Here is a 19,769-nt window from a genome sequence, read left to right as displayed (position 1 = left end):
TGTGTGTGTTAACACACAGTTAACTTTATTAATGGTATTCAAGAAAGTAGGGCTCCCTGTTATTCTGGGGGTCTGGGATGGAGACTGTGAGGGAGGAGTTCAGTGTTGGGGGCTGAGTTGGGACAGGAACTCCTCAGTAGCCAAGGGCCTCTCTCTTGGTCTCATGTCCTTGCTGGGGCAGGTGGTGGTCCAGGGCTTCTGACTCCTTAGAGGCCATGTAGGCCATGAGGTCCACCACCCTGTTGCTGTAGCTGTATTCATGGTCATATCAGGAAAGGAGCCTTACAAAATTGTCATTTAGAGTAATGCCAACCCTAGCATCAAAAAAAAGTTGCAGGAGACAACCTGGTTCTCAGTGTAGCCCAGGCTACCCTTCTGTGGGCCCGAGGATGCCTGCATCACGACCTTCTTGATGTCATCGTACTTGACAGCTTTCTTCACGAGGCATGTCAGATCCACGATAGCCATGTTGCACGTAGGAACACGGAAGGCCATGCCAGTGAACTTCCTGTTCAGCTCTGGGATGACCTTGCCCACAGCCTTGGCAGCACCAGTGGATGCAGGGGTGATGATGTTGTGGGCAGCCCCACGGCCATCACGCCACAGCTTTCCAGAGGGGCCGTCCACAGTCTTCTGGGTAGCCGTGACGGCATGGACTGTAGTTGAGTCCTTCCGTGATACCAAAGTCGTCATGTTTGACCTTGGCCAGGGGGGCTAAGCAGTTGGTGGTGCAGGAAGCGTTGCTGACAATTTTGAGTGAGTTGTCACACTTCTCATGGTTCACACCCATCACAAACATGGGGGCATAGGCAGAAGGGTCAGAGAATGATGACCCTTTTGGCCCCACCCTTCAAGTGGGCCCCAATCTTTTCCATGGTGATGAAGACACCAGAAGACTACACACAACATAGTCTGCACCAGCAACATCCCATTGGCTGTTAATGGGATTTTGCTCCTGGAAAGTAGAGATGGGCTTCCTGTTAATGACAAGCTTACCATTCTCAGCCTTGACCATGCCGTTGAACTTGCCATGGGTAGAGTCATTCTAGAACACGTAGACCATGAGGTCAATGAAGGGGTCATTGATGGCAATAATCTCCAGTTTGCCAGATGAACAGGATGCCTTGGTAATCAGGAGCCCAATACGGCCAAATCCATTTATTCCACCCTTTAGCATCATGTCTAAGGGATGAGGCTGCACAAGATGTGGCTGACTCTGGAACAGGAAGGAACAAAGACCCAACCCGAATTCTTGTTTTGTTTGTTTGTTTTGTTTTTTGTTTTTTTTTGTTTTTTGGTTTTTTTTGTGTGTGTGTGACAATGTTTCTCTGTGTAGCCTTGACTGTCCTGGACTCACTTTGTAGACCAGGCTGGCCTCGAACTCACAGTGATCTGCCTGCCTCTGCCTCCCAAGTGCTGGGATTAAAGGCGTGCGCCACCACTGCCCGGCCCAATCCAAATTCTTAAACCTTTATTCAAATCACCTGGCAGAAGTCCACACCGCATAATAAATTCTTCTCAGTGCCCCTTACTGAAATGACTCACAGATTCCATGCTCTCTTCAACCACAGAGAGTGATGGCCCAGCTTGTTGCCATCAGTGCGCTTCTGGGGTTAATAAGAAGCGGGGAGAGGGGAGGACAAAGTAAACTGAACAGCAGCATTTGGCCCTGTCTTTCCCGACTAGAGACACTGAGCGGCTCTGCCTCTTGCTCCTACGGTCTCGTTTAGAGCCATTCCTGTGCGGGAGAGCAATGACAAGCACTGTCATCTCACTATTGCTTGTGGTGATAACACATCTCTATTGTCACAAATTTGTGAGGGACAATGTATGTCAAACAATTAGTGATGGCTAGCTCTGGTAGAGAGTCTACCTTTAATGTATGTATGGTGTGTGTGTGCATGCATGTGTGTGTGCACACGCGCATGTGTGTTTGTGTGTGTGCATGTGTGTGTGTGTGTGTGTGTGTGTGTGTGTGTGTGTGTGTGTGTGTGTGTGCCAGATGGTGATGTTAGATGTCTTCTCCAATCATGCTCCACTTTGTTTTTTGATATAGTCTCCAGGTTCCCTTGCCTCTGCCTTCCCAGTGCTGGGATTGCAGGCAGGTTAGTGTTACTTTTAGAAATGTGTCTGTCGCAGTTTCTCTCTTATTCCGGCTAGCACCCAAATAACTGAGGCTGGACTACTTTGGATTTCTGCAAGCTTTACAGCACAACCCCTGAGCAATATTCCTCTATTCTAATCCTCTAAACTAATCTGGCTTCCTCCCGGGCGGAGGTCCCAGAGAGCTTTGCCTTTGTGGCGTTCTCTGCTTCTGCGGCTCTCTCTGGGACCTCTGCCTATGGCTGAATCCCCTACTTCTGATAGCTTCCCCTCCCCTGGCTAGCAGGAAGTCCAGCCCTGTTCTCTCCCCAGCTTAGGGATTGGCTGTAAGCTGCTTTATTGGCATATTAGGGGATAACTGAGAAGCAGCGTTTACACAACGTCTGAGATTCTCAGACGGAGGATTGTAACAAGCTATGGGGGATGCAGGGATCAGCGTTTGAGTCTTTACACAGCACAACAACATTATGCTTACAGGAGTATATACCACTGGGCCCATGTTTTCACATGGGCATGAGGACTTGAACTTAGGTCTTCGTGCTTGCTCCACGATCCCTTTCCTGAATGAATGAATCCCTCCAGTATCAGCTTAAAATTTTAATTAAAGAATTACATTTATTTATTTGTTTGATACGTGTGTTTGGGCATGTGTAGCATGGCATGCAGAGGTGAGAACGCAATCTGTGGGAGTCATTCTATCCTTCCATCGCGTGAGCCCCAGGGATTGAACTATTTTTTGTATTTTTACACATAAGCACACACATATATATATATGTATATATACATATATATGTGAGTGTATAAGCTTTGTATTTTTATATTTATTACATTTATACATAATAGTATTATATATTTAAATATATATTTATATGTAAATATTGTGTTTATATATTTATATAAGCTTTGCATTTTTACATCACTTCCTGGTTTATAATGAAGTTATAGAAAGAGGAGACCTGATAGAGGCCTGGTTATGGGTAGATGGAAAATGACTGTGAGGGCTGCTGAGCAATGTTAGGAGAGAGTGTATCACTTACTTTTTTCATTGCTGTGACAAAACACCTGACAGAAGTGGTTTAAGGAAAGAAAGGTTTACTTTGGCTCAAAGTTTTAAGGGTCGTAGTCCATTATGGTGAGAAGACATAGTGGCAGGAATGGCTCTAGGTGAGGCGGTAGGAGCCAGAGGCAGGACCATACTGTGTCCCCAGTCAGGGAAGACAGAGGCCAAATACTGCTGTTTAGTTAGCTCCATCCTGCCCTCCCCCCCCTTTTTTTTTATTAATCCCAGGAACCCAGCCATAGGGAGGTGCTGCCTCAGTTGGGGCAGGTCTTGCCTCCTCATGTGAAACTTTCTAGAAACACCCTCTGATGTGCTCAGAGTCATGTCTCCTAGGTGACTCTAAGTCCAGGCAAGGGGTGGGGGCTGGAGAGATGGCTCAGAGTTTAAGAGCACTGACTGCTCTCCCAAAGGTCCTGAGTTCAATTCCCAGCAACCACATGGTGGCTCACAACCATCTATGATGTAATCTGATGCCCTCTTCTGTCATGTAGCTGTACATGCAGGCAGAGCACTGTATACATAATAATAAATAAATAAATCTTTAAAAAAAGAAAGTCCAGGCAGGTTGACAGTGAAAATAACTCATCACAATGACTTGAACAGATATAAAAAAAATGGCCAATGTAGTCCTTTCCTTGGAAATATTGAGACCCAGTAGGGGCTGAGTCACAAATTCAGGGCACAAAGAGGAGAAAACATATGACCAGATGTGGGTTGGGGATGTAGCTCCATGGCCTTGAGTTGGTTCACAGTTCAGAAGCAGCACACATGGCAGCCACCTGTGCCAGGCAATGCGCCTTTAAGATGCAGTGGGCATTGGGAGCCTAGAGTTCATGAAGTGTGGTCTTCAGGAGTAAGATGCTAGGAGCTCAAGGGAGGAGGCACAGTTGAGAGATACTCAAGGTCCACAAGAACCATGGAAAGAGGTGGCTGGTATTGGTATACTCTATGACCTGCAGCCCAACAGTAGGACTGAGAAGCTTCTCCTTTGGAAGCTGCCAGGGAGATTTCCAAATGTGCCTACTAGGGAGGGGGGTGCTTCTGGTGAACCTACTGTGACTCGGAGCCCCCTCAATGTTGGGCAAGGTGGATAGCCTTTGGAGGAAATGGAGCTTTGCTGCAAATAATTGGGGGGGGGCACTAGAATTGGTTTATATTCTCACACCAATCTGTGGCCTTCTGGGGGCTCAGGCCAGACTAGACCCTTTTAGAACCCAGAGATGTGAACCATCTCCCATCTGAATGAAACACAGAGGCTAGGCAGGGCAGAGCAGTTTGGGGGTTCAGCGGTGGGATGAGTTAGGAAGTGGCCTCAGATTACCAACATCACCACTTTATGGTACCCTGAAATGGGTTTGCCATGCACACAACCCATTAGTGGGTAAAAGAGATTTATTGATTTTTAAAGTTGTTGTATAAATATGCCCCACAATAAAGCACTCGAGAAATACTGAAAGATCTCAAAAACTAGGTCCATAGGCCAGGGGTGTAATCTCAGATACAGAAAAAAAGTCATTCAACGTAAACTTATAGGTGTGTGTAGGTGTGTGTATGTCTGTGTGTCTGTGTGTCTGTGTGTGTCTGTGTGTATGTGTGTGTGTGTGTGTGTGCATGTGTGTGTGTGTGTGTGTACATGTGGAAGCAAGGGAACAACCTTGGGAATCCTTGATCAAGATGCAGTGTACTTTGTTATGGTGGTTTTCAGTTAAAAAAAAAATACACTAAAATTATTTGAAAGATTTGTCTATTTTTATTTTCTGTGTATAAGTGTTGGCCTGCATGTGTGTAAGTGCACATGAATAAGTGTACCACATGTGTGCTCATTCCCCATGGAGGTCAGAAGACAGTGTCAGATCTCCTGGAACTGGAGTCATGTGGGTGCTGGGATCTGAACTTGGGTCCTCTGGAAGACTAGCAAACACTCATAACTGCTGAGCCATCTCTCCAGCTCTATCCCCCTTTTTTGGGAGGGGGGAGACAGGGTCTCACTATGTAGTTCTGGCTTGTTGGAACTCACTGTGTAAACTAGGCTAGTCTCAAATTCACAGGAGACCCACTTGCCTCTTCCTCTAGAGTTCTGGGGTTGAAGGCCTGCTCTAGCATGCTCTGGAAATTTCAACATGCATTTTGGTTTTTAAGACAGGGTCTCTAGCTGGCCTGGAGCTCCCTGTGTAGACTAGGCTGGCTGGCGAGCGAGTGAGTCCCAGGAATTTACTTGTCTCCACCTCCCCAGTGCTGGGATCACCAAGCCTACAAGTTTCTGTGGGTTCTGGGAATCAAACCCAGACCCCCACGCTGGTGCAGCAAGCACTTCACCCACTGAGCTGTCTCCTTATCTCTAAACATATTTGTAAATGAAATCTGAGTTTGCAGTGCTTTTGTGACCTGCTTCTTGCACTTGGTACCATACCCAAATAAAGTTGTTTTCCCTCTTATTTTAGCAAGATGTCTAGATCTTTGAGAACAAACCCAGAGACAATTTAGTTTGCTTTTGTAGCGGCACCTCTAATGCTCCGGCTGTGAAATTAACTTTTTTTGTTGATTTCCAGTAAGTTGATTACAGGTGGTTGTGAGCTGCCTGGCATGGGTGCTGCGATCTGAACTCTGGTCCTCTAGAAGAGCAGCACGTGTTTTAAATGGCTGGGCTAGCCCCTAGATTTATTGTATTAAGGAAGGATTTTAACACATACATAGGGTTTTATATTTTTATTTTAAGAGAGTCAGGAGTTGGGTGTTGTGACACACCCCTAAAATCCCAACCCTTGGGAGCTGGAAGTAGGAAGATGAGGAATTTAAGTCATCCTTGGCTATGCGTGGTATTCTAGGCTAGCCAGGGCTATATAAGAGCTAGTGTCAAAAAAATAACACACACACACACACACACACACACACACACACACGAATCAGAGTAGACGTTGAATGACATCAAACAACTAACTTCTTGGCATTCAGCAATGTGACGATGCAGTTTTGCTCCTTTGTCCGTAAGTGTCTTGGTGTGGCACCTGCTTGGCTTCCCGGAATGACCCCTGTGTTAATGATTTTGTGATCGGGAAAGCTGCTGCTGTCGGAAGTCTTAAAGAGAGATGGCGTGCTTTATAGGCCGTGAGACACCTGCTCTTTCTACTTCAGCATGGATGATGCAGGAAACTGCTCCCTATCAGTTCCAAGAGCACTTCCTCATTCTCTGTTTACAGCCACAGAGTGCCCTTTGTGTGGCTGTGCCATCCTGGGTTTATTGAGCCAGCTCATGAGTGAAAGAGGTCCGAGGTGTTTCCAGACTCCTGTTCAGCAGCCGGTTCCTACGTGCACTAATTTACGGGTGTGTAGCTCGGCAGACAGTCTCGGAAATGGGACTGCTGCTTTATGCATTGAAACGGACTGAGACGCTTACAGCCCTTTGGAGATAACAACTAAAGCAATAAACTCTAATAGACTCAGATACAGAGTTCTGATCACTCAGCTGTGACCTCCCTACAGCTACATGGTATAAAATAACCCTCACAAAGACTACTACCTGTGTGTGTGTGTTTCTTTTATACTTTTTACATTTCCTTTAAAAAAAATATTTATGCTTTTCCCTAGCTGTGTGTAACCTCTAGGCTTTCAAGGATTTTACTTTGTTCTGAGGTGGGGTCTCACAGTGTAGTGCTGACTAGACTGGAACTCACTATGTAGACAAGGCTGACTTTGATTTTTTTTTTTTTTTTTAAGATTTATTTATGTATTACATATAGTGTGTTCTGCCTGCACGTGTGCCTGCAGGCCAGAAGAGGGCACCAGATCTCATTCTAGATGGTTGTGAGCCACCATGTGGTTGCTGGGAATTGAACTCAGGACCTCTGGAAGAACAGACAGTGCCTTTAACCTCTGAGCTATCTCTCCAGCTCCGACAAGGCTGACTTTGAACTACAGACACTGCCTGCCTCTGCCTCCTAAGAGCTGAGATTTGTTTTTAATGGATTCAGACTTTCAAGAGCAACGTCAAAATTATAACCATTTTCTATTTCTGTGATAAAACACACCATCAAGGCAACTTTTAGAAGGAAGGGCCTGTTTGAGCATACCGCTCAAGACGGATAGGAGTCCGTTATAGTCCTGGTGGGAAGTGTGGCAGTCGTTGGCAGGCTTGCTGGCTGGAGTAGCAAGCTGAGAGCCCACATCTCAGGCTACAAGCAGGAGTCAGTAGGAGGCTCTGAAACCTCTAAGCCCTCAGCCATGTACTTTTTTCAGCATCCTCTCAAGCCTCCTCCAAATAGTTCCACCCACTGGGAACCAAATGTTAAAATGCCGGGGACTATGGCAGATACCTCCGATTCAAATCACCATAAACACTATCAGGCACTGAGCACTTTTCCAGGGCCAAGCTCTGTGCTGTCTGCTCTGACAGTGCTATTTTTCTGTTTCTTTTTTTTTTTTTTTTTCTTTTTTTTTTTTTTTTTTTAATATTTTTATTTAGTTTTAATTTATGTGCATTGGTGTGAGGGTGTCAGATCTTGGAATTACAGACAGTTGGGAGCTGCCATGTGGGTGCTGGGAATTGAACTCAAGACCTTTGGAAGAGCAGGCAGTGCTCTTAACCACTGAGCCATCTCTCCAGCCCCTATTTTTCTGTTTCTTTAAAAAAAAAAAAAAGTGCTGCATGTGTTGTGTTGTGTATATATGTGTGCATGGTGTGTGTAGTGTGCGGTGCATGTTCTGTATGCACATGAGGAGGCCAGAGCAAGACCTCAGGTGTCTTCCTCTTCCCCTCTCCACCTTATTGCCTTGAGACAGAGTCACTCCTGGAACCAGGGACTCATTTCGGTGAGGGTGGCTGGCCACAGAGCTCTCAGCATCTGCTCTCCCGATGTGCTGCTTTTGTTGTGGGTGATTTGAACTCAGGTCCTCATGCTTAATGCAGCAAGCGCTTTTACCCACTGAGCCTTCTGCTTTATCCTGCTCCCTCCCCCATGCCCGTCCCCCCTCCTCCTCCCCCCTGCCACACCACCCCCCCCCCCCGCCCCCGGGCTCTGAAACAAGGCCTTTCTATGTATGTGGCCCAAACTTGCCTTAAACTTGCCCTCTTCCTGCCCCAGCCTCCTGAGCAGGTGCGAGCCATCACACCCAGCCTTGAGTGGGTTCCCCCCAACTCTCATTTCAACCACATCTAGAACACTTTGGGGCTCTGGTTTATATAAGGTCCCAGAGCTCAAGTTGTTCATGGCTCAGCTAGGAAGTGGCAGAAGCAGCATTCGAACTCAAGTCTGCCTGCTCTGTCCGTGCCATGCCCTGGTCATCAGCCTAGCGTACCCTCAAGCTCTGCCAGCGTCCTCATTCTGCAGGGAGCAGCACGCTGGGATGTGTCCTGACACTTAAGAACAATTCTCCGGTAGCTTCTGGACTACTTTCCCAAATGACAGCTTATTAAGATGTCAAGTCGTGTCAGGTTAATGATGCTTAGGGAGCGTCTGCCACGGGGAATGGAGAGGCTAGTTGCTGTAGGGGGAATAGATGGTTAGGTCAGGACTCAGCCAGACAAATGGAAGCCTGGCCTTGAACAGCAATGTGAATGTTCTTGGTTAACCTATGAATTACCACCCCTCCCCCCACCGGATAAATTAATGTTGCTCAACTAGCGTCTCCAGGAAGGACTGTATATGTTGTAAGATAAACACACTCAATCAATGTGAATTCCTGCTCCTTCCTGGCGCCCCTCTCCACACAACCAAAGTAAACTTTAGGTCTGTAAGCTTAGTAACATTCTAGGTCGAGCCAGAGAAAAACTAGCCAAGATTAGCCCTCTTCCCTCTTCCCTCTTCCCATGCCCCTCCCTCCCGCCTTTCGTCCCCCCTCCCGCCTTCCCGTCATCTATTCTTTCCTTCATTCCTTCTCCCTCCCCTGTTCTTTCTCCATTTGCCTCCTGGTTTCTTTCTTTCTTCACAGGCTCTCACTGAAGCTCAGGGCATTCCTTCTGCCTCAGCCTCTCTCATCCTGTGACTCCAGCTGGGAGGCTCCACACCTGGCTGACCATCTGGAGTTATCAATTCACAAGAAACGAGGCTGTAAAGAGCAGTGGAAACTTCCAAAATAGGTCTTAAGAATACGACAGATGGCGTAGAGTGGGCTGACAGCATCGCTTTATAATAAAACTATTGTACTTTCTCTGCTTGCCGGTTTCTACCTCTATTCCACCGTGAGCTGGGAGGATGGAAAGAATTCTCAGCTGTGTTTTATCGGTTAAGACTTGACCTGTGTCCTGTGATATAACCAGCTTTGGAGGCGATTCCATTTGCCGCTGAGAAAGATGTGTGTTCCTTCTCAGCTGGGTGAAATAGTCTCTGTGTTCCATCTGTGTGGTCCAGGAGACGCACAGTGTATCTAACTCTGAGGTTTCTTCACTTGTTCTTAGTGCAGAAGCCTTATGTAAATATGAGACAGGAGTATTAAAATCCCTTCTTATTCTGTTGAGACCTATGTGGTCTTTTTATGCCTTTTGTTGTTTATCCTATGACGACATTAGGGATCTAATACTTGGTACATAAACATTTACAGTGGCTACAACTTCTTGACAAATTGTTCTCTTTATTAACACAGAGTGTCCTCCCCCATGATCTTTTCCAATTAGTTTAGTTTGAGAATGGCTATACTACCAAAATTAACCTGCATATTTAATGTGGCACCTAACCAAAATTCTAATGTCTTATTTCACAGATCTAGAAGAACTATCCAAAAATCCATGTGGAACCATAAGTGACCATGAGCAAGCCAACGCAATCATCAGAATAAGAAAAGGTGCTGCTGGAGTTATTACAATACCCAATCTCAAATTACACTGCAGAGCTACAGAGAACAGTCCGATACTGGCAAAAAGTAGACAAGTGATCAATGGATCAAAACAAAGGACCTGGAAATAGACCAACGTAGCTACCTAATTTCTGACAAAGGAAACAAAAACATACATTGGAAAAACAGGAGCCTCGTCAACAAAATGGTTGAAACTGGGTAACTGTATGTAAAAGAATGAAGTTAGATTAATTAATTTCACCTTGTACAAAAATAGTTGAAACAGATCAAAGACCTAAACTCATAAACATTGATTTATAGGGAACACTCTTCAAGACACTAAGGTAGACTAGGATTTTCTGAACAGAACTTCAATGGCACTGAACTAAACCCCAAGAATCAATAGATGGGTTGATCAAGAATTAACATGGGGATAACATGAGATTTAAAAGGTTCTGGGGTTGGGGATTTAGCTCAGTGGTAGAGCACTTGCCTAGCAAGCACAAGGCCCTGGCTTCAGTTCTTAGCTCTGGAAAAAAAAAAAAAAAGACAAAATACAAAAGGTTTCCACACAGGAAGAGAAGCTACCATCACGGCACGCTGAGAAGCATATCACGGGAGAACATACAAGGGGCCAACACCCAGAATTTACAAATAATGGCAGAAATTAGATACCTAGGAAATAAAGCTGCCAATCAATAAATAGTACAGTAAACAGAGTAGGCAATTTTATTCAAAGGAACAAATGGCCAATAACTATTTTAAAAAGTGTCCAGTATCCCCATATATCGGGTAAATATAAATTAAAACTACTTTCAGATGCCACCTCATGCCAGTCAGAATGGTCATCATCAAGAGATGATGGAAAAGATCTGGAGAAACAGCAATCTTTAATCCCAGCACTACAGAAGCAGAGGCAGAGGCAGAGGCAGAGGCAGAGGCAGAGGCAGAGGCAGAGGCAGGCAGAGGTCTGGGAGGTCAAGGCTAGCCTGGTCTACATAGTGAGTTCCAGGATAGGATAGCCAAGGTCATATAGAGACCCTGTCTCAAAAATGAAAACAAAACAAAACAAAACACTCTCATTCACTGCTTGTGGGGGTACAAATTAATGCAGTTGTGATAGAAATCAGTTTGGAAGGATTTTTAAAATGTTAAATATAGGACCAGCGTATGACCCAGTCATTTCACGCCTTAAGTACATGCAGAGAATGCCATGCCCTCCCACAGAGATATGTATGTGTACATCCATGTTCGTTGCTGTTCTATTCACTATAGCAAATGAATGGAACCAGCCTGGCTGTCCATCAACACATGAACAGACGATGAAAATCTGGCACATATATAAAACAGAATGCCCTTCAGGTCAAAAGAAAAGTGAAATTACAAAAACTGGCATGAGAATAGATGGACTTAGAACGGACTAAGTGAGCTCACTCAATCTCAGAAAGGAAAACCCCATTACTCTGATGCGGTGCGTTCTATGGGTTTTGACAACTGTTAATACAACCTGTAGCCAGCCTCGTAGGATCATCCGGATTCATTTCACACCACTGCGGGTTCTCTGTTAACAGGGAACCGGACTCATCTCTCCCAAAAAAACGTCAGAGGTGTGGAACCATGCAGCACGCACCACACGTGGCCTTTTGAGAGCGCCCTCCTTCTCTCAGGAGTTTGCCCTTGCTTCTGATCCCTCCCTCCCTGCCCCCCACCCCCACTCGGGGGGAGGGGATCTCAGGGAAGCAAGGCTGACTTTGACCTCCGTGTTCTGCCTCCATCGCCTGACTGCTGGGATTACAGGTGTGGGCTGCCACCCTTGGCTAGAAGCTCGGTTGTTTTCAGTGTTGAGTGGTACTCCACTGTTGGAGTGCAGTACACTTTGATCGTTTTGAAGTTTTCTCAGTTACACATGAGGCTGCTATAAACACACATCTGTTTTGTGTGTATGGAAGTGTTTTTTTTTAAACTGTGAGTAAAGATCAAGGGACATGATTATTGGACTAAAGAACTTTTTTTTAACTAAGAGGTTTTTTTTTAGTATGTGTCAAAATGATTTAACCATTGGTATACAACAACGAACAACAGAAGAGAACAACAGATCTGCTGGGATGGATAATCATCAAAGGGGTGACACCTACGTTGTCCATCAGACACTTGGCCCCCCCGTATGACAGTCCAGCGGTCCCTTCTGGAGCTGGGGCTAGATCCAACTGTGGAGCTACTACCAGCCACAGAACCCCCTCCACGGTCCTTTGTTTATTGTGATGACTTTGATGATTTCAGGACAGGGTCCCTGTACGTAGCCTGGAACTTGCTAACTTGGCCAAGTTGGCTTCAAATTCCCTTCCGTCTTCTTGCCTCTACTGCCAAGTTCTGGGATCACAGTGGTTGCCTCCCATTCTCCTTCAGCCCAGGGTTGACTTCCTGTTGCCCCTGCTCTTACACAGCATATCGCTACAGAAAACCAGAACACTGGGGTGCTTCAGCCCAGCACAGAGTAATGAGAAATTCCCAGGTCCAATGCACAGCCCTGGCTGGCTCCCCTTCAGTCCTCACTTTTTCCTTTCTCTATTTCAGACACAGAAGAGCAATCCAATGCACCTATACCCGCCATGTACCCATGGGTTTCTACGACCCCTGTTCCTTCATCCCCACAACCTTAACTGAAATGATTCCAAGTGAATGAACAAGGCAGACTTGGACTTTGTCATGCAGAGGGCAGTTAACTTAGGAACAGGATTGCGCTCTCCCACCGTTATCCTTTTATATGGTCAAATTGCTTTCTAAAAGGATTAACTCAAGTCAGCCTATAAAACCAAAGGCTTCTAAATTAAGCCTAAGGGAGAAGCACATGAGCCTGGATAACTGACACGTCTGTCCAAGAGAAGGAAGTAACCAGATACAAATTGTGAGATGCTGGGGATTTCCCAGACACTGGTGAGCCAGCCCTGCCCGGCTGGCTTGTATTTGTATGCATAAATGAAAGGGCACAGAAGATACAGTGACATGAAATAGGGCGCAATCCCGGAAAGCCTTGTATCTACAGGAGAGGAGGAACTGAGGGCAGACGGCCAGCCGACAGGGCTGCCCCTCCTGTCTTCCAGGTAAGGAGGTGCAGAGTGGGCAAGGCACATCAGGATCAAGGCAGGACCTTTGTCACCCAGTCCAGCACCCTGATCTCCTGGAAAACATTCCTGAGACAGTTACTCTTTTCTTTTTTTCTTTCCCTTTCCTCCTCCTCCTCCCTCTCTCTGTCCCTGTCCCGCCTCTCACCACCCCCTCCCTCTCTCACCCTCTTCCTCCTCTCTTTCTTGGCAGGCTCTTACCTTGTTTATGTGCTGTTGGGGATGGAGCCCAAGGCTTCTTGCATGCCAGGGAAGGACTCTACCCACTGAGCTACCTCCCTAGGCCTTAATTCCATTCTAGAAAGTTAAAATATTGGGCTCATTTAAAAATTAAAAACTAAAGCTGGGTGTGGTGGCTCACGCCTTTAATCCCAGCACTCGGGAAGCAGAGGCAGGTGCATCTCTGTGAGTTCGAGGCCAGCCTGGTCTACAAAGCAAGTAAAGGACAGCCAAGGCTACACAGAGAAACCCTGTCTCAAAAAACAAAACAAAACAAAATAGAAATAAAAACTATATAGAGTAGATATACTCAACGTATACTGTGTGTACATATGAAATTGTCAAATAATAAACAAGATATTAAAACATAACAAGATATATGTGGAAATCATCTTTTTATCTCTTAGTAATTTCTTAGGTGCCGTGTGTGTGTGTGTGTGTGTGTGTGTGTGTGTGTGTGTGTGTGTGTGTGTACACGCACGCACAGAGGCCAAAGATTGTTGTTGCATGTCTCCCTCAACTGCTTTCAGCCTTTTAAAAACTATTATCTTTTGTATGTATGTGTTGGTTGTGTGTGGTGTGTATATGTGTGTGCCAACACACACAATATTAGTGCCTGCAGAAGCCAAAAGAAGGTATCGTATTCCCAGGAATGGAATTACAGTCACTGTGATGTACCATGTGTGGGTGCTGGGAACTGAACTCTTGTCTCCTGGAAGATTGATGCGCTCAACCACTGAGCTATTTCTCCACCCTGATCTCCTTTTCTTTTGTAATGGTTTCATACTGAGCCTGGAGCTCATCAATTTAGCTAGTCTGGTTGGCTGATGAGCTTCGGGGCTCCATCTCTCTCTCTGCTTGCCGGCACTGGGCTTACCTATGTGTGCCACCACATCTGGCTTTTATGTGTGCGCTGCGGATGTGGCGAGAACTTTACTGACTGAGCCTTCTCCTTTGCCCCATGCATATAGTATTGGCAGGCATTATTTGGATGCCTTCCAAAGAGTTTGTACCACTTTGAAATCCTTCTGGGAGGACAGGTGTGCTGGTTCTCGCTGGAGACCTGTCTTCTTGAGCTACATTGTGTCCCATGTTGTTTTGTCTCTTGAGCACAGAGTTTTGGGACACGCTTGGTAACATGAGCAGCCAGCTTAGACTTACCAACTTGGCACAACAGGTGGCTAGAGTATTGGTGTCTCTCGCCCTGGGTCACCTCCTCCGTTCTCTTCTCTTTGGGAGGCCATTGCTTAGAATAGCCCCGAATGTTGAGCAACCAGGTGGCTCAGAAATGACCCTGTGAATACAAGGGACAGTTACTAAGAGTTCACTCTGACCCAGGGAGACACCAAGGCACAGAAGACTGAGACACTCTTCTAGGATGGGGCTAAGACAGAGTAGAGGTCATTTTGGGAAGGAAACACTTTGAGCCACACTTGTCCCTTGCTGGAGAGGTTCGGGTCATTGGAAGGAAACAGAGAGTGGCATTGAGGGCTGGCTCTGGACTGAAGACAGACAACAGAAATAGTCGTTAGGTCAAATAGAACTGAATTCTCTTAATGAAGATCATGAGGGCTGGGGATGGGGCCAAAGGGAGTCCAGGGCAACAGTCAGTATTGTGTGGAAGAATCTAGTCATGAATCTAAAGGCTCAGGTAAGGTGCGAGAACCCAGGTGTAGGTCAAGAGATCTATCCAGTAAAGATGTTTCCATGGGGAGAAAGCCAGCAGAGGTTAGAGGTTGTAAACAAGGAAAGGCAGGTATGGCTCATGTTGTGGGGCAGAATGCCTAGGGACGAAGCTGTCATCTAGTTATCCAGGGAGCTGGCTGAACTATCCTTTCTCAAAGAGTAGTGTCTATCTTCTGTTCTCTACCCAAGAAACAGCCTATCAGTAGATGTAGGCTCAAAAGTCATTTCCTGGCCTTCAGGCTGTCATACTCCTACCCAGATTCAGGGGTCTCTGACCATCCCTGGTTCGGTGTGCAGGCACAGAGCTCAAATATGAACATCCTTACCATGGCATAGGTAATACAAAAACCTATGGTTCCGTACACAGTGCAGATGCTCCAAGAAGTCAACTCTTCAACCTGGGGGGAAGATGGCTCGTGGAAGAAGAGGGAGGTACCCACAAAATACAAGGAGTGATTGAAGAGAACCCATAATGGAAAGAGCATTGATGACAATCGTCCAGAGGAAACACCTGAACACAGGTTATGGTGACATCAAGTGGTAGAGCCCCAGACGTTTGACATGATGTCTGTGGGCAGGAATCAGTTTCTTAAAAGTGAGTGAGACCAGAACAGAGGGAGGAAGGAAGTGGTCAGGGAGAGGGGACAACTTTCTGGGTGCCTGTTGGGGGAGAGGGAGAGGTGCTTGGCTTTATGGTGGGATAGACCTGAGCTATTGCTTCTTCTTGCTCCTCCTCTTCCTCCTCCTCTCCCCCCTCTTCCTCCCTCCTCCTCTTCCTCCATCTCCTGTAGTCCAGGCTGGTCTTGAACTCACTAAGGTCCAGGATGACTTTGAACTTTTGCCCTTCCCACTTTCACCTCTGGAGTGCTGGGATGACAGGCGTGTGCTACCATGTCTGCTTTATGTGGGGTGCTGGAGTTGGAATTTAGGACTTCATGGACTTCATGCATGCCAGGCAGGCACCCTACATCTAGCCAAGATCTGAGCTGCTTTCAATGCTGGTGGAAAGAGTTCAGGAGCTAACAGGAGGCAGGTGTGTGTAGGGCAGGTAAAAAGGACTGATGGAATAACAACAGGCTTGAGGAAGAGTGTGGGGGCATTAGAGGACATAAGAAGCATTCTTTGTTGTTGTTGTTGTTGTTTTGTTTTGTTTTATTTTGCAAGACAGGGTTTCTCTGTGTAGCCTTGGCTGTCCTGGACTCTCTTTGTAGACCAGGCTGGCCTTGAATTCACAGCGATTCGCCTGCCTCTGCCTCCCAAGTGCTGGGATTAAAGACATGTGCCACCACACTCGGCAAGAAGCAGTCTTTCTAAATAGGTTTAAAAATATTTATTTCTTTAGCCTTTTAGAGACAGGGTTTGTGCGTGTGTGTGTGTGTGTGTGTGTGTGTGTGTGTGTGTGTGTGTGTGTGTGTGTGTGTAGCGCTGGCTGTCCTAGAACTTGCTCTGTAGACCAGGCTGGCCCCAAACTCACAGAGATCTGCCTGTCTCTGCCTCCTGAGTGCCGAGATTAAAGGCCTGTGTCACCGCTGCCCTGGCTATTTTTATCTTTTTGAAGTAGGGTCTCATGTGGCCTAGGCCAGCCTCAGACTTACTATATAGTTGTTGAGGACACTGAATCTAAGTGTGCCTTGAAGTTCAGGCTGTATTCGTCTTCTTTATCCTGAACTTGCCTTTCCTGGGTACCCACACCCCATGTTTACTCTCTGTAGTTTTTTTTTTTTTGAGACAGAGTTTCTCTGTGTAGCCTTGGCTGTCCCGGACTCACTTTGTAGACCAAGCTGGTCTCAAACTCACAGCGATCCACCTGCCTCTGCCTTCCGAGTGCTGGGATTAAAGGCGTGCACCACCACCGTCCACCTACCCCATGCAGTTTGACTGTGGTGACACACCGCATGTGTCTGCTCCTTGTGACTCTCCTCTGTTCCTTACCTTACCCTGGACCCACGGGTGATTGTTTCAGCTACATTCTTGTCAGTGACCCACAACTTGCTCTCACCTGTGTCAGGTCACTTCCTAACTTGGTCACCTCTCCCGTTTGTTGTCTATGCTTGAGTTGAGCTAGAGAAAATTCAGTCAGACTGGCCGACGGGGGGGTGGGGTGGGGGGTGTTGGGGGGTGGGGGTGGGGCAGATTGATGCCTTCCTCCCTCAGCTGGTTCTCAACACTGTTAAGAGAGCTTTATATCCTGCCCTCAGTCAGCACTTTAAAAGACAGTGTCTTTATTCATTCGTTGAGAATTTCATATAATGCATTTTGATCATATTCGCCCTCCCCCCGACCCTCCCTGACCTGCCCCTCAATCAGTACATTTCAGACATCTCATATCAACTTGCCAGGCCTTTGAAGTCCCCTCTCCTCCTCTAAGCGCCCACGGTCTCCTTACTCTCCAGATTCATACACAGTAGAGGACGAAGATGAGCACTGGCTGCGTCATGACGGAGGGTAGCAATTCTGTGTCCAGAATATGAAGAGACAGGACATCGGTCAGTCCTTGCAACAAGGCTGATGTCACCTGCTTTGGGGCAAAGAAACTCAGCATCAATATGGAAGAGATAAAAGAAGTAATGAGAGAATCCAGTCCTGGGCAATGATTTCAACCCTAAAAAGAAGACATTTATTTCCAGATACTTCGGGCACTTGTGGAAGCCTTTGTTAAAGGGGCACTCAGAAGCAGTCTCTGAGGTTGTCCATGCCAGGCACTGGATAGTGGTGGCTAGTCACGGGTGTTCACAGACTGCAGTGAGGGGGGAAGAACAGGAAGTCGGGCCTCCTATGCAGTGGCTGCAGCAACTGAGACGTTTTCAACACTTCTGCGTGGCAACTTCTCTCTTTTTTCTTTTAAGAGTTCATTATTAGGACTGGAGAGATGGCTCAGAGGTTAAGGGCACTGACTGCTCCTCCAAAGGTCCTGAGTTTAATTCCCAGCAACCACATAGTGCCTCACAACCATCTATAATGTGATCTGATGCCCTCTTCTGGCCTGCAGGTGTACATGCAGGCAGAACACTGTATATATAATAAATAAATAAATATTAAAAATAACTCATTATTATTTTTAAAAATTATGTGTATGTGGCTCTACATGTGAGTGCAGGGCCCATGGAGGCTTGTAGAGGGTAACAGATCCCTTAGAACGGGAGTTACAGGTAGTTGGGCACAACCAGGTCTTTAGCCCTGTTTTTGTTGTTTTTTATTTTGTTTTATGGATTTTTATTTTGTTTCTTTGTTTTGTTTTGAGTCAGAGTCTCACTGTTTTGCCCCAGCTACTTGGAACTCACCGTAGCCTCAAACTCACAGAAATCCACCTGTCTCTGTCTCCTGAGTGCTGGGGTTAAAGTGGGTGCCCTAGTTGTTTATCTCAGTCAAATTGATAATCAAAAGTAATCATCATGAATGTTTTCAGGGTGGTGTGAACAGATGTTTCACCAACAGATAAACAAGGCTACAGCTCAAGCAAGAGGAAGACAGACAGACAGACAGACAGACAGACAGACATAGCTTGCCAGGGCCTGGAGACATAGCTCCATGGTTAAACACATGCCCTTGCAGAGGACCAAAACCCACATGGCAGTTTATAAGCATCCATAGCTCTACTTCCAGGAGATCCAATGCCCTTTTCTGAATGCCATGGGTACCAGGCCCACACATGATGTGTAGACGTAGAAGCATGCAGAACAGGCATACACATATAGTAAAATACAAAACAAAACAAAACATGCAAAAATAAAGAAACAAGAAAACAAACAACCAGGGCATTAATGAAACACACTTTGTGTGTATGTGTGTGTATGTATGAGAGAGAGATATAGAGACAGAGGAGAGACAGGCAGAGAAGAAAGAGACAGACAGATGGAGACTGATGGGGGTGGGGGGTTGGGCATGGAGGAGATTTACCAAAGAGGATTAACTAGGGTGGGAGGGGAGAGAAAATTTACATTGAAAGTGAGTGGTACAACAGGGTGCGATGTTACCCGCTTGTAATCCAAGCACTCAGGGAGACAGAGGCAGGACAATCGCTATGAGTTTGAGGTTAGCCTGGTCTACAAAGCAAGTCCAGGATAGCCAAGACTACACAGAGAAACTCTGTCTTGAAAAAACAAACAACAAAAACAACAACAATGACAAACCAAAAAGAAAGAAAAGAAAAGAAAAAGAAAGGAAGAAAGGAAGGAAGTGAGTGGTACCTTCCCATGGGATGGGGCCAAGACTTTAACAAAAGGGGAAAAAAAATTGGCTGGGCACCAACACCCTCCCCGCTTTTCTACTTCTTGTAGACGGAAGTAAATGGGCATGTGCTGCCCTAGGGGAAAACCTACTGCTCTGCCAAAAGGAACACAGAAATAAAGTGATACCACACCTTCTAAGCAAATATGTTCTCCCCCAGGAAAGGCAGGAGGTAAACAAAAAGAGCACAAAAGTTTGGAAGACTTTTGACAGCCCAACCCCAACAGAATGACCCAGAGTGAGCGGCTGCTGGAGTCAAAAGACTCTGAGCTGCCAAACTGCAGAAAGAGATGTGGGGCTGCAGAGCTGCCCGCAGGGTGCATAGAGTGGTCCAGGGTAGCATTGCTGAGGGGCGTGTCACTCATGTTGGATGGGCTTTCTGGTGATGCAGCTGCTTTTGAGTGGTCCCTGCTCTTTGTAAGTGACCCCATCACCCATAGTCCTGTTAGTAACAACCAAAACGTCACTGGTTTAACCAATCCAGACGTTGGTACAATCCTTACTTTGGTCTACCCTGGGATCCCTTTCCGGGATGGATGGAGCTGTGTGTCCCCATGGAAATCTGTCACACAATAGCTAGGCAAGCA

At 46.4% G+C, this 19,769-nt stretch overlaps 1 pseudogene; it reads right to left on the bottom strand.

Moving 5' to 3' along the window:
* Positions 1-268: 268 nt before the first annotated feature.
* On the bottom strand, positions 269-1,177 carry LOC127196804 (glyceraldehyde-3-phosphate dehydrogenase-like; annotated as a pseudogene).
* Positions 1,178-19,769: the final 18,592 nt, after the last annotated feature.

The sequence above is a fragment of the Acomys russatus genome, chromosome 13 (assembly GCF_903995435.1).
Source record: "Acomys russatus chromosome 13, mAcoRus1.1, whole genome shotgun sequence".
Lineage (NCBI taxonomy): Eukaryota > Metazoa > Chordata > Mammalia > Rodentia > Muridae > Acomys > Acomys russatus.
The sequence above is the reverse complement of the archived record's forward strand: the minus strand, read 5'-3'. Positions and strand labels throughout refer to the sequence as shown.